Below are 14,279 nucleotides of genomic sequence, written 5' to 3' on the forward strand. Positions count from 1 at the left end.
GGGATCTATTCATAAGAAGACGCTACGTGCGCTGCAATGCATTACAGGCTCGTGACTCGTCAGAACGCAAAACGGAAATGTAGCATTTGGTCGCACTACATCACTACTTGCTGGAAAAATTAGTTAGCTACAGGAAAAGCTACACTGTTTTAAAAGTAGCGTCGCTACTGTAAAGCTACTGAAAAATGTAGTTAAGCTAGTAGCGTCGCTACTTGTAGCTAGCTACTCCCCAACACTGTAAATAAACTTGCAAAATACATTAGTCATAGCAGAATTAGAAAGGTAAATATTACACTATTGAGATTATGTAAAAATGAGTGTTGTTCCAAGGTTACATAAAATTGTATAGTTACCTGCATGACATAAACACCACAGCTGCAACCATCTTCCTGTATGCTGTGGTTCAGGACATGTGTGCATTTCACATGCACCCAGTCTTACCATGAAGTATCTGCCACATTTTGAAGTATTGTCTACACATGTGTGAAAATTGTATATTATCGAATTTACTACCTGTTAATATTTCACTTAAGTTGTTAATAACCCTACATGATAATGTACTGTATGATAATTAAGAAACTGAAATGAAATGAAATGAAAATACAATAACTGAATCTTGTGGCAGCAAGTTCAGAATCTTTCCCTTTATCTATCGCTTGGGGATCCACCACAAACACTTTTTGCAATTTCTTACCGAGATACTATTAAAAACATAGTTTAGTTAATTTTCCATGTCCATGAGTAATGAACTATGGTTTGACAATGTTTTTACACACCAGAAATTTCCAGTGGTTGCTGTGTACTTGCATGAATCCAATGATGGCATCATAGTTTTCAAAGTTGACCTGCAAACAAGTTGAAATATAAAGTATTGGACTTGTCTTGACCTTTTCATTTTGCGTTGATTACCAAATGTATAGTCTAACCTTTCGGAAACCTTTGTGCTTTGACAATGCAGACCTCTCCCCAAATACAACAACACCGGCAGAGCAGTGGTTGAATACAAATATTTTTCTTCCACACGCTTTCAAATTCAACAGTGTTTGGAAGTAGCATTCAATAATCTGAAAACATTAAAGACAATTACATTTATGCCCTTAAAATTCATTACGATAAATAAACAAGTATTTGTCAAATGTATATTTAATTATTCGACTACCAGTAGTGATAGTGAACCTCCATGCACATGAATGACTTTTTAACATTTTGTTAAAATGTATGTACAGTATAAATCAACTGTATACAATGAACATTTGTCCTTTTTGTTTTAATAAGGAAATATACACTTTCTGTATATATTGACCTTTCAAGTCCAAAAATAGCATTGTGAGTCCATACACATACACTACAAATATGAAAATACATCCTCAAATGCAGGTTTGGAATACCATGTAGCATTTACAGTGGTGGCTACTTCCTACTAAATCCTTTCTTATCTAACTGGAGAATAACTCACTGCTGGGTAAACAAATGTAGACATATGATTTCCTCCCTCTTCAACCAGTTGTGTGGTTTCAGGCTTTTGAACTCTGTTAGGTGCAATGTATATGTCACATCCTTGTCAAGTGACTGAATCACTGCAACCACCACTTCACTGTCCTTTGATTTCCAAAAAGCTTAAAAAAAAAACATTAGATTGGAGAGAAAAATTTATCAGGATTTTTTAAATGCATTTTACACAGTCACTGCACAACAAGAAATGACTTTAGCTTATATATCACCATAGTGCTGGTATAAAATGTCTTTGTAAAATTGATCTGTATTTGGTATCTTTTTAATGCAGAGATGTAATCAAGTTGTTTTGTGTTAAACACTATCGAGCAGGATATTTGAATGTTTAGATCCGATCTGAAGCAAACACATCAGAGGTGTCGGACGGAGGTAATGGTACAACATAGTTACAGGGACCCTAGGCCAGGATTTCCTTTGACAACCCAACTTAAAAGCAACTATATTTTAATGTTAGTAGAATTAACCCTTAACAGAGGCACATTCACACACACACACACACACACACACACAATATAACAGGTAATTTTTTATTTTTTTTTACTTGTACAATGTCATCATTACGGACATGACTTGTGGCCTCAGTGACGCTGTCCGTTTCTTCCTTACTGGAATTAGGCTGTGCGACAGAAGCTTTTGATGCCTATAAACACACCAATAATTTAATAGTCTATGTGTAATATAACATGTCGTCATGCCCTTGAATATGCCAAAAGTCGACTTAGTCTTACCTGTGAAGTTTTAGATGCTACTTTGACACGGTCTGTTTTTTTCTTTCTGGAATTCTGCTGTCCGACAGAAGCTTTTGATTCCTGAGAGGACAATCAGAATACAATCAATGTTTACATGTTGTTGTGACACAAATTACTAATGTAATACTGTCACGTAATCAAAGCTCAGATCCAACTGCAAAAAACAGTTTATTAAATTCACAGTATGTGGAAACACACAGGAGATCCCGAATCTGAGAGAGATAGCCAAGCTCGTAGAAACCCAGTCCGAGAGCAGAAGTCAGGCCAATGGAAAACAAAAAGGCCGAGCAGGACCGGAGCACGGTCACACAGAACACACTTAGGATTCTAGGAGAGAACAAACAGTGGTGAGCGAGACAACGAACTGAAAAAAAACGTGCCAAGATAAAGGCAGCCCAGATAGGCTTCAGGTGAACCCTGATTAGGAGGCGGGGTTGCCAGACACAACACACACACACACACACACACAGGAATGAGCACACCGACCCACGAACCGTGACAGTACCCCTCCTCCTAAGAGCGCCTCTCGGCGCTTCCAGGGGAACCTACCTGGCGATTGTAATCATCGATAAGGGAGTGATCTAATATATGTCTCGCGGGAGTGATCTAATATATCTCTCGGTCTCGCAGGCACCCAACTCCTCTCCTCCGGCCCATAACCCTCCCAGTCCACCAAATACTGAAATCCTTGTCCCCTCCGTCTCGAGTCCAGAATACGTTTTACCAAATAGGTGGGTTCCCCATCTACGAGACGCGGCAGTGGGGGAACCGGGACAGGCGGATTAATCGTAGAATGAAAAACGGGCTTTAATTTAGAAACATGAAATACCGGATGAATTCTCCCGTACGCTGGAGGAAGTTTGAGGCGGACTGCCACCGGACTAATGATTTTGGTGACAGTAAATGGGACGATAAATTTGGGAGAAAGTTTATTACAAACGGTGCGGAGAGAAATGTTCTTTGATGAAAGCCACACTTTTTGACCAACGACGTAGACGGAAGGCTTCGACCGGTGGCGATCGGCCTGAGCCTTGGTACGCGCTCCCACCTGGAGGAGAGTCTGTCTGGCTCTGCTCCAGGTGCGATGGCACCTCTGGACAAAAGCGTGAGCGGAGGGAACCGCGACTTCGGATTCCGTACTGGGAAAAACAGGTGGCTGGTATCTTAAGCTACACTCAAACGGAGACAGGCCCGTACCCGATACCGGAGGACAGATTCTGTGAAACCAAACATCGTAACATGCGTTCTAAATCTTCGTTGGCTCTCTCCGTCTGACCATTACTCTGGGGATGAAATCCGGAAGAAAGACTAACAGTCGCACATAAATGACAAAATTCCTTCCAAAATTTGGAAATAAACTGAGGCCCCCTGTCAGAGACCACGTCCATCGGGAGGCCATGAATAGGAAAAACGTGGTCAATGACAGCAACCGCTGTTTCTCTGGCAAATGGCAGTTTGGGTAGAGGGATGAAACCTCTTAATAAGCAGAGGGTCGATTGGAAGTCTTAGAAATTGGCACAGACAGAGCAAGCCAAAACAAAAAGTCATATATCACGAGCCATAGAAGGCCACCAGAATCGCTGCTTTATAAGAAACGTAGAACGAGTCACCCCCGGATGACAAGCCAACTTGGAAGAATCACCCCATCGAATGACGTCAGACCGTAAACTCCCAGGTACAAACAAACGACCCGGTGGGCATCTGGGCGGGGGCGTTACCCCTTCAGAGGCTGTGCGGACCTTCGATTCGATCTCCCAAGACAACACAGGGATGATGACTTGAGTTGCCTTCGAGAACCGGTCCACCACGGTCAAAACCACCGTGTTGCCCTAAGAGGGCGGAAGCCCCGTAACAAAATCTAGCGAAATGTGGGACCAGGGTCTCGAAGGAACCAACAGTGGCTGGAGGAGTCCCGCAGAGGGTCGATTGGAAGTCTTAGAAATTAGCACAGACAGAGCAAGCCAAAACAAAAAGTCATGGAAGAATCACCCCATCGAATGACGTCAGACCGTAAACTCCCAGGTACAAACAAACGACCCGGTGGGCATCTGGGCGGGGGCGTTACCCCTTCAGAGGCTGTGCGGACCTTCGATTCGATCTCCCAAGACAACACAGGGATGATGACTTTCTGTGGCAAAATAGGCTCAGGAGAAAACGGGCGGTCGGAAAGGTCAAAAATACGGGATAACGCATCGGGCTTGATGTTCTTAGATCCCGGACGGTAAGAAATAGAAAAATCAAAACGACTGAAAAATAAAGCCCACCGAGCCTGCCTAGAGTTTAACCTTTTGGCAGATTTGATGTATTCCAAATTCTTATGGTCGGTCCAGATGATGAAATAAGTCAATAAGCCCATCCAAAGAGTTGGGTAGATCCAGAGCGTAGATTTCGTCTTGAATATGGGGCGCCAGTCTATGTGAAAACATGTCCCACTGCGCCTCGGTGTTCCAGCTGCATTCCGCTGCCAAGGTGCGGAACTCGATAGAATAATCTGTAACTGTTCGGTGAGACGTAACTCCGCCAAAATCCGTGCCGCCTCTCTCCCAGATGCTGCTCTATCAAAGACTTTCTTTAATTCACTCGAGAAGGCCTGGAACGAGGAAACACACTGGAGCTTGTTGTCCCAAACCACAGTGCCCCAGAGGGCGGCCCGTCCAGAAAGTAATGTGATAGCGAACGCTATTTTAAATTATTCCGTGGGAAATGAAGAAGGCTGAAGAGAAAAGTACAAAGAGCATTTCATCAAAAAGACACAGCATAATTGAGGCTCACCGGAGTATACAATAGGAGGCGGCAACCGAGGTTCAGCAGAGTGGAGGGTGCGAGATGACCCTGTAACAGCAGTTGGATTGGGCGCAGTGGGCTGTTGAGTAGGCTCCATCTTAAAACGCTGAAACTGGGAGGTTAATTCGGAAACCTGTGACACCAATGCTTGAACGGCGTGGCCCGTGTTCAGCATTTGTTCCTCCTGTGGAGTCATTCTTGCGTTACTGCTTTCTAAAAAACTTCTTAATTCAGTGGTACTCGCTGGATCCATTTTCTGGTCAGTTCGTTCTGTCACGTAATCAAGGCTCAGATCCAACTGCGAGTGAATTTTTTTTTTATTGAATTCACAGTATATGGAAACACACAGGAGATCCCGAATCCGAGAGAGACAGCCAAGCTCGTAGAAACCCAGTCCGAGAGCAGGAGTCAGGCCAATGGGAAACAAAAAGGCCGAGCAGGACCAGAGCACGGTCACACAGAACACACTTAGGATTCTAGGAGAGAACAAACAGTGGTGAGCGAGACAACGAACTGACAAAGGACCGTGAAACAGCGAGCCAGATAAAGGCAGCCCAGATAGGCTTCAGGTGAACCCTGATTAGGAGACGGGGTTGCCAGACGCAATACACACACACACACACACACACACACACACAGGAATGAGCACACCAACCCACGAACCGTGACAAATACTCGATGTCACCCTTCCCTTGAATTTGCGTTAACTTAGTCTTACCTGTGAAATGTTTGACTCAATTTTGACACTGTCTCCTTCTTCCTTTTTGGACTTGGACTGAGCGACAGACTGTTTTGATGACTACAAGGACAGGCAGAAATGGATATGATGCAGTGTGTAACAATGAACTTTTCTGTTAATAATAGACATACTTACTATATTACATCATCTTTGTATGTTAATCTATGTAATAAAACAATCATTTTGTTTTAAGACTTTATTAATGGCCCTAATACTCACTTTTTCTTTAGAAGAAGGCATAACTTCTGGGGTATTGAAGTACTTTATTTGATTTTATTTTCAGTCACACACGCTCTTCTTGGCCTGTTTGATTTTATTTTCAGTCACACACGCTCTTCTTGGCCAATTTTTCTTCAAAGTCCTCCAAACTTCGTTGTTTCACACTGAAACGTTTCTGTAACATTCTCTCTGGAAGTTCATGTTGCAAAATGTGTTCCCTGTACCTTCCCTGTAATGATGCATACATTTTTTTTGTATGAATGTTGCCAGGCGATGGTGCAGTTTTTTCTGTAGGTCATTGTCATCTCTGATAGACTTCCTGTCATTGTATCTTTTCAAATCACCAAGCATTATCCCTGACCAGAGTGGAAAAATTGGCATGTAGTCTTTAATCAGAATATCCAGTATCCCTGGACAATGATATTTGTTGTTGTCCATTTCTGTTTCCTCCTCAGGATCTTCAATAGACATGACAGCCAAGTACACTAGCAAAGTCTTTGGTAAATGGTGACCTGGTCAATATTGTGTTAGCCTCTGGAGGGATGTAGTTGTCCACTGCCTGCTTCTCATCCAGTGTGTCTTCTGGGATTTTTATTCCACGAATGTGGTCATGAAGTTCCCTTTCGATTCGGTCACTCTACATTGCTATGGGAATTACCCTTTCCTCCAAATACAACTGAAGCTTAATTGAATCATGCCAGTGAAACTGGCCAATGGCGTTCAAGCGCGCGAAATATGAGAGGCTTCCACTCTATATAAAGCAGCGCTTGTATGTCATCTATTCAGAATCTTTTTCTTCAGCCAACCTTGTACGAGAAGCAAGAAGCCTATCAACAAGACTACTCACCGTGATCTACACGCTGCAGCGGACACGCCTTCTCTTCCCCTGCTGTGTTCCGGTGAGCTTCGGAAACAAGGATGACTCGCGATTGCCTCTCCTGCGCAGAGCCAATGGAACTCTCTGATGGCCACAAGTCGCCCACGCAGAGGCGGTGCTTGGGGGGTCGGACTGCCCCCACTGCGGAGATATGAGCCTCCAGACTCTCAAGCTCCATGTGGCCATCGTCCAAGGCGATGAACTCTGCTGTGTTCCGGTGAGCTTCGGAGACAAGGATGACTCGCGATTGCCTCTCCTGCGCAGAGCCAATGGAACTCTCTGATGGCCACAAGTCGCCCACGCAGAGGCGGTGCTTGGGGGGTCGGACTGCCCCCACTGCGGAGATATGAGCCTCCAGACTCTCAAGCTCCATGTGGCCATCGTCCAAGGCGATGAACTCGCCCAACTAGCCCTGCCGTGCTCTTCCTCTGCAGCCTATTTCGAGTCAAGGAGGAAAGTGCCGCCATTTCGGTGGCAGCGTCTGCTAGAGAAGCGTGGTCTAACAGCCCGCTAGATTACACTGTGCCCCACAGCAGCGACGCAGGGGACCTCCATCATAGTGATGTCGAGCTTCTTAGCGTCCTGTCCAAGGCAGTTGATGAGCTCGGTTTGGAGTGGGCGCCTCCTGCCTTTTTCCCCGAGGTGCATGATGAGATAACGAAGTCGTGGAACGTGTCGCTCACCAGTCGAGTGCACAACCCGGGATCCTCCCTCCTGTCTTCTGTGGACGGCGCTGACCAAGTGGGGTATGTTAAACTCCCCCCCGTGGAAGAAGCCGTCGCTGCCCATTTCTGTTCTTCAGCCACAGCGAACTGGAGAGTGAGAAACAACATGTCTCTCCCCTCTAAATCTTGCCGCGCCACTGCAAACTTCGCCGGCAAGGCTTTCTCCGCGGCGGGTCAAGTAGCTTCAGCACTGCACGTGATGGCGATACTCTAGGTGTATCAGGCCAAGCTGCTCAAGTCTCTGGATGAGGACGGGCCGGACCCTGAAGTGTTCAAAGAGCTCCGACGCACCACGGATCTGGCCCTCAGAGCAACGAAGGTGACAGCTCGAACGATCGGCCACAACATGGGGAATCTTGTGGTACTAGATCATCACCTGTGGCTTACTCTGACCAGGTTAAAGGACTCGAAAAAACGGCCCTTCTGGACGCTCACGTGAATCCCTCAGGTCTCTTCGGAGCAGCGGTGGAGACGTTCACGGAGCGCTTCGTTGAAGCGCAGAAACAGTCAAAGGCTATTAAACACTTCCTGCCAACGCGCACTGGCGCGAACCCTCCTGCACGTTCCCGCTCCTCCTCAGCACAGCGTACGGGAAGACCGCACGCCTCTTCTGCTGCTGTTCGGCGTGAACATGAGCCGGCGGTGAGACCAAGACAGCCTTGGCCGAAGCGCCGTCAGGGCACGAAGGGCCAGAGACCCCGCCCTGACAGAGACGGCAGGCCACCGGCCCCGGAGTCAAAGCCGTGTTCCTGATGCTGTCTCTTGGAGGAGGAAATCTGCACCCAGCGCCGAAGACGAGCCACTGAAAAAGTCTGCTCGCTCTGCTGTGTGTTCACCACGCCCAGCAAAAATAAATAAAAATAAAAACATTACAAAATGTTAAACATTTTATTTAAAAAAATAAAAAATGTTATGCTAATACTGATTCTCTGTATTTCCTTCTTTTTGCAGATCCTTGTCATTGTCATCCACACCCCTCCATCTCTCTCCTCTTTTTTGTTGTTCTTCACTTTATAACTCAAAGGCTCTTTTAAGAGCCATTTCCCCTTGCAAAAATGCACAAAACTGTGTTAAGCAAGGGGGAATGTGAGCAATATTTCAAAAACTGCACTAGTGAGTGCCTATTCTGCAATTACACCAGTATGCCACAGCTGATGTATTATCACATCAAAAACCACTTTAAGTGGGCAGTGCAACATCATGGTGACTTTAACTGTCTTTTGCTTATGTCACTTTAGTTAAAGTTTAATATGGTGCCGAACCAGCCAGTAATGCACTGTGCATGCTTCTGATTTCATTGCTTGTGAATTTGTAGTAGAATGTTTAATTTTAAGGCTCAGGTAAACTTCATTTTCTGCATTCCGCACATTGACCATGGGTCTTTGTTGCTCAAATCACCAAAAAATGTGCTGGCACATGGATGGTGCTGATGAAAATTCTGTCTTGCGACTGTCCACCGTCCAGAGCAAAATGCAAACAAGTGAAGGTTAATTTTAGGCAATTTTCAACAAACTTTTTTTCTTTTTTTTGCCCTTTCAGATTTCACCATTTTAAAATGTAGTTTAAAATGTCGGGCAAAGTCCCACTTTCACTGCTGCCTATTGTTCAGCGACTGTAATAACTCGGGCAAATTTGCTGAAGCACATCACCACCCATGCTTCACCACCAACCCAGCCTCAGTCGACCTCTGTCCAGCAGCCGCAGCCTCAGTCTTCCTCCTCGGTCCAGGCTAATATAATCTTAGATGTGCATATGAAAGAGTTCTGTTTTGTGTGTGTTTTTGGCTACAGGTGTTGTGAACTTGGGAAAATGGAGTGAAACATCAAAGGCTGAATTGCGGGTGCCTTTTGAAATTAAAGAGTGTAAAATATGTAAAACCGTGTTCAAATCCTGCTCAGGTTTTTACGGTAATGGGAAGCGTGGTTGCCTGAGAGGATTCTACGACAGCATAGAGGACCCAGACTGCTGTTTCATGTGCCAGTAAAGTGTATAAAGAAGGAAAGTTTAATGATTAAAAGAGAATAAGAATTAAAGGAAGAAAGTGTGTAAAGGATGTTAATGTTTAACCAGAGATTTATATGTACAAAAAGATGTGTTTTATACAGATGTACAAATTTCACCTTTCTTTATCAGAAAAATAAACTGTTTCATACCTAAATAAATAACAAGGAAATAACTGTCTTGGCATGTTATTCATATACAAACAATGCTGGTATTTTTACCATAAGCTTTTCATTATCAAGTAAATCCATAATTTATTAATTTGGTAACAATATGGTTCATTAGTTAACATGAACTAATAATGAACTGCACTTATACAGCATTTATTAATCTTTGTTAATGTACATTTACTCATTCATTATTAATCTTGATAACATTAGTTAATGCTCTGTGAACTAACATGAACAAACAATAAACAACTGTATTTTCATTAACTAACGTTAACGAAGATTAGCAAATACAGTAACAAATGTATTGCTCATGGTTAGTTCATGTTAGTTAATACATTAACTAATGTTTAATGAACCTTATTGTAAAGTGTTACCATTAATTTTAATAACATCTTAAGACTTGACACTCTTGCTGAGAATATTCAACTTTTATTTAAATGTTAATAATTAATACATGTAACAGTAAAGCTTATACTGAAATTAAAATAAAAAAACGACCATAAATAACTCATAAGTTGTAAATGACCAATGCACATGAATAAAAATAACTTAAAACTTAAGTTGTAAATAAACTATATTCGTTGACATTGCGATTGCAATGTGACAAGTCAAAAGCAGTAATTGGATTCTTGCTTGGAAATGTACATAATGAAACATTTTCCAAAAATTAACAAATTTACAATGTATTGTTTAATACTATATATTTTAACCAGGTATAAGTAATTAATGGGTTCAGTTTTGTTTTATATAATTATGTATTACTACCATGTATTGTTTCAACCGCATTTCCTGTTTACTGCGGTGTCGACGTCATAACTTTGCCACTAACCAATGAGAAGCGTTGTGGGAGGGGCATCACGTGCAGCCCCGCCTCGATCTGAAGGCTGCAGCCGGGTGTACTTGGCCCCCCAACGGCGAGTTATCCCTCACGGTGTGCAGTCCGCCTCGCCCGCTGTCACAGTTCACAGAAGCGTGGCAGGCACTGCCAGGGGTATCAGAGTGGGTTATGAAATCAATAAAGAATGGCTACACGCTTCAGTTCTTCCGCAGGCCGCCCCGTTTCAACGGTGTGTTAATGTCCACTGTACGGGAGCGGAATGCCTCAGTTCTGCGAGAGGAAATACACAACCTCCTCGCAAAACGCACTGTAGAGACAGTGCCCCTAGCAGACCGCAAGAGCGGCTTCTACAGTCGCTATTTTCTGGTACCAAAGTCGGCGGACTCCGCCCAATCTTGGACCTGAGACCGCTGAATCGCACTCTTTCGAAGCGCTCATTCAAAATGATTACGCTGAGACAAATCCTCTCACACATCAGACCGAGAGATTGTTTTATCTCTGTGGATTTAAAGGATGCTTATTTTCACATTCAGGTAGCCCCTCGCCACAGGCGTTTCCTGAGATTTACATTCGAGGGGATAGCGTACCAATTCATGGTCCTACCCTTCGGTTTATCACTGGGCCCTCGTACGTTTACGAAATGCATGGATGCCGCTCTCTCTCCTCTGAAGCAGAGCGGAATGCGCATCCTGAACTATCCCGACAATTGGCTAGTCTTAACCCAATCAGAGAGCACGCTGCTCACCGACAAGCTCAGACTCCTCGCTCATCTTCAGAGCTTAGGGCTGACTGTGAATATGCAAAAGAGCATGCTGGTACCGAGCCAGACCATCTCCTTTTTAGGAGTGGAGCTGAATTCAATCAATATGCGAGCAAGTCTGTCGGAGGAGCGCTCACAAAAACTGGTCAGCTCTCTCGCAGTCCTCAAGTTAGGGCACTCTCCCCCGCTGAAATGCTTTCAGAGGAAGCTCGGCCAGATGGCTGCCGCCTCGACAGTGTGCAAACTAGGGCTCCTACATATGCGACTGCTTTAGCTCTGGCTAAAAGGCCGCGTGCCACAGAGCGCATGGGCACCTTGCGCATCAAAGTGACGCACGACTGCTGGGATGCGCTGACCCCTTGGCGCGATATGACTCTGTATCGCAGGGGTGTTCTTATTGGCCAAGTGATCAGGAGAAAGACTGTTACAATAGATGCATCGAGCACGGGCTGGGGAGCCGTATGCGACAGCAGACCAGCCTTCGGGACGTGGTCAGAAACGGAGGAGTTGTGGGACATAAACTGTCTGGAGCTCCGTGCTGTACACCTAGCACTCGAGTGCTTTCTCCCGGACATTCTCCACCGTCACGTTCTCATCAGGACGGACAGCATGACAGTGGTAGCATTTATAAATCAAGGGGGCGTGAGCTCGCGGCCGCTGCTGTGGCTGGCTAGAGACCTTCTTCTGTGGGCAGATCGACACCTCCTCTCCATCTGGGCAGTACGGACGCCTGAATTACGGCGCGGATTTACTAATATCCACAGGGAGTGGAGATTACACCCTTTGACAGTCAATATGATTTGGAGTGTACTCGGCAGGGCGGAGAACACTCACTGCCTGCTGTTTTATTCACTGACACACTCTCCCCTGGGAGTGGATGCACTAGCTCACAGCTGGTGTAATATTATGGATAAATAATAATAATAATAATAATAATAATAATAATAATAATAAACTTTATTTTATAAAGCGCCTTTAAAAGCAGCTTCTCAAAGTGCTGAACACGCTGAACACAATACAATAAAAAACAATACAAAATCAACAAGCAAATGCAAGTTTAAAAAAATGTCTTAAGTTGAACCTTAAAAACATCATAATTCTGATCCCTGATCATCCCTAAGTTCAAGAGGCAGAGAATTCCAAAGGACGGGAGCAAAGAAAGAGAAGACCCATAGATCTTAGACATGTTAGACCGGGAGTCAGTGCAAAGATTCTAACACTGGAGTAATATGACTGCCAATCCTAGTCCCAGTTAAAATCCTAGCAGCTGAATTTTTTACATATTGCAACTTATTAAGTGTAGATTTAGAAGCTCCAGCTAAAAGAGCATTACAATAGTCTAACCGCGAGACGACAAAGGAATTTATTAGCATTTCCGCGACTGTAAAATTTTACATAGAACGCAATCTTGCAATATTTCTGAGATGGAAAAAATAAGTTTTAACAGTGCTCTGGACAAAAGAATCAAAAGACAGATTTACATCAAAAATAACTCAAAGGTTCCTCACTCGACTCGGTATTTCCAAAACAGAGCCATAAAGGCTTTATGCTATTTATGAAATCAAGTCCGATTGTTACTGCTTGTTGATATATTGTGACCATAAAAGAAGGTGTTTTAGAGGACGACCCGTTTGCGTGCAAGAGTCCAAAAGAGTTGCGTTTGGCGAGTCCAAAAGTAGACAACACCCAATAAAGGAAGGTGATTAATGATAATGATCAAATAATAGGCTCAGGCACGGCTGCAAATCGCCACGAACATTTTTGGGAGAAGCCTGAGAATCATGACACTTTCTTTCAAGAACTAAGAAACTTTTTAGACAAGATCTATCATTCGCTGCGAACACAAAGCAGAAACTCAAAGAACCTGCTTCAGATTTCTATGTGCGTTTTAAAAAGGCATGGATTGAAGAGTCTAAACTCCCATTGAATAATGAAAGTAAGGCTTTGTTTATAAGTACCTTCTTGAATAACATGCAAGCTAAACAAGTGCAATTGATCAGAATTACAACCACAAATTTGTAGGCGCAATAGGAGTTAGGGAACTAGATTCATCTGGTGGTTTCATAGTGAAGACTGAGAATGCTATGTTTACAGGGCAGAGATTACTTTTGAGTGTGTTTTTACTTAAACTTCTAGTGATGTTTCCAGCCATCAACTCGGGAATGGGTGTTTTTCTGAGATTTGTGTAGTACACATTACTTCTGGTAACTTGCAGGGCGGGGCCTCACCTCCCCTTTCAAATGGGTTACCTTACCAATTCTTGTCACCTGAATTGGAATTCGTTTGTCACTCCTCAATGGTTTGTGTCTAATATGGAAAATGAAATGTGCATTGCGAGTTTTGAAGGAACATGATGCCTTAACTGTTATAAATGGACATCGATATTTTCGACTGTGAGTGACCTTTAAGTGCTGGTACGTAAAAACCAGTGTGCAGTAGGGATTTTGTTTACGAAATGTTTCATAAATTACATTTGTCCATGACTTCTGCAATTTTCTGCTACCCGGAAAAGGCCTTATCTTTTTCCATTTCCGTGTGGATATGTAAACTGTAAAAGTCTTGGGCCTGGCCTTGTGCTTCTGTATGGCTTCTTTTGATGTTGCTGTTGGTCCGCAGACTTTGGCGCTCTCCATCACTGTCTGTCAGCCCCACAGGTGAGAGACCACATACTTTCCTTATCATCATAGCTTTTTGTTTTTATGACATGTGTTCTGTGTCCGCTTCTGTTCTCCTTCCAAACAACATAAAGTCATTTACGATATTGTGAAGTATTTACTCCAAGCACAGCTGTAGACAGTTCTGACCAGTTTATCAGACCTGATGGCATTAACTCACAATATAGTTTTGCTCCCTGGCATTAATAAACCTCATGATACAGTAATGCTATATATATATATATATATAT

This window comes from Sinocyclocheilus anshuiensis, unplaced genomic scaffold, assembly GCF_001515605.1.
Source record: "Sinocyclocheilus anshuiensis isolate Anshui unplaced genomic scaffold, SAMN03320099.WGS_v1.1 scaffold2523, whole genome shotgun sequence".
Classification (NCBI taxonomy): Eukaryota; Metazoa; Chordata; class Actinopteri; order Cypriniformes; family Cyprinidae; genus Sinocyclocheilus; species Sinocyclocheilus anshuiensis.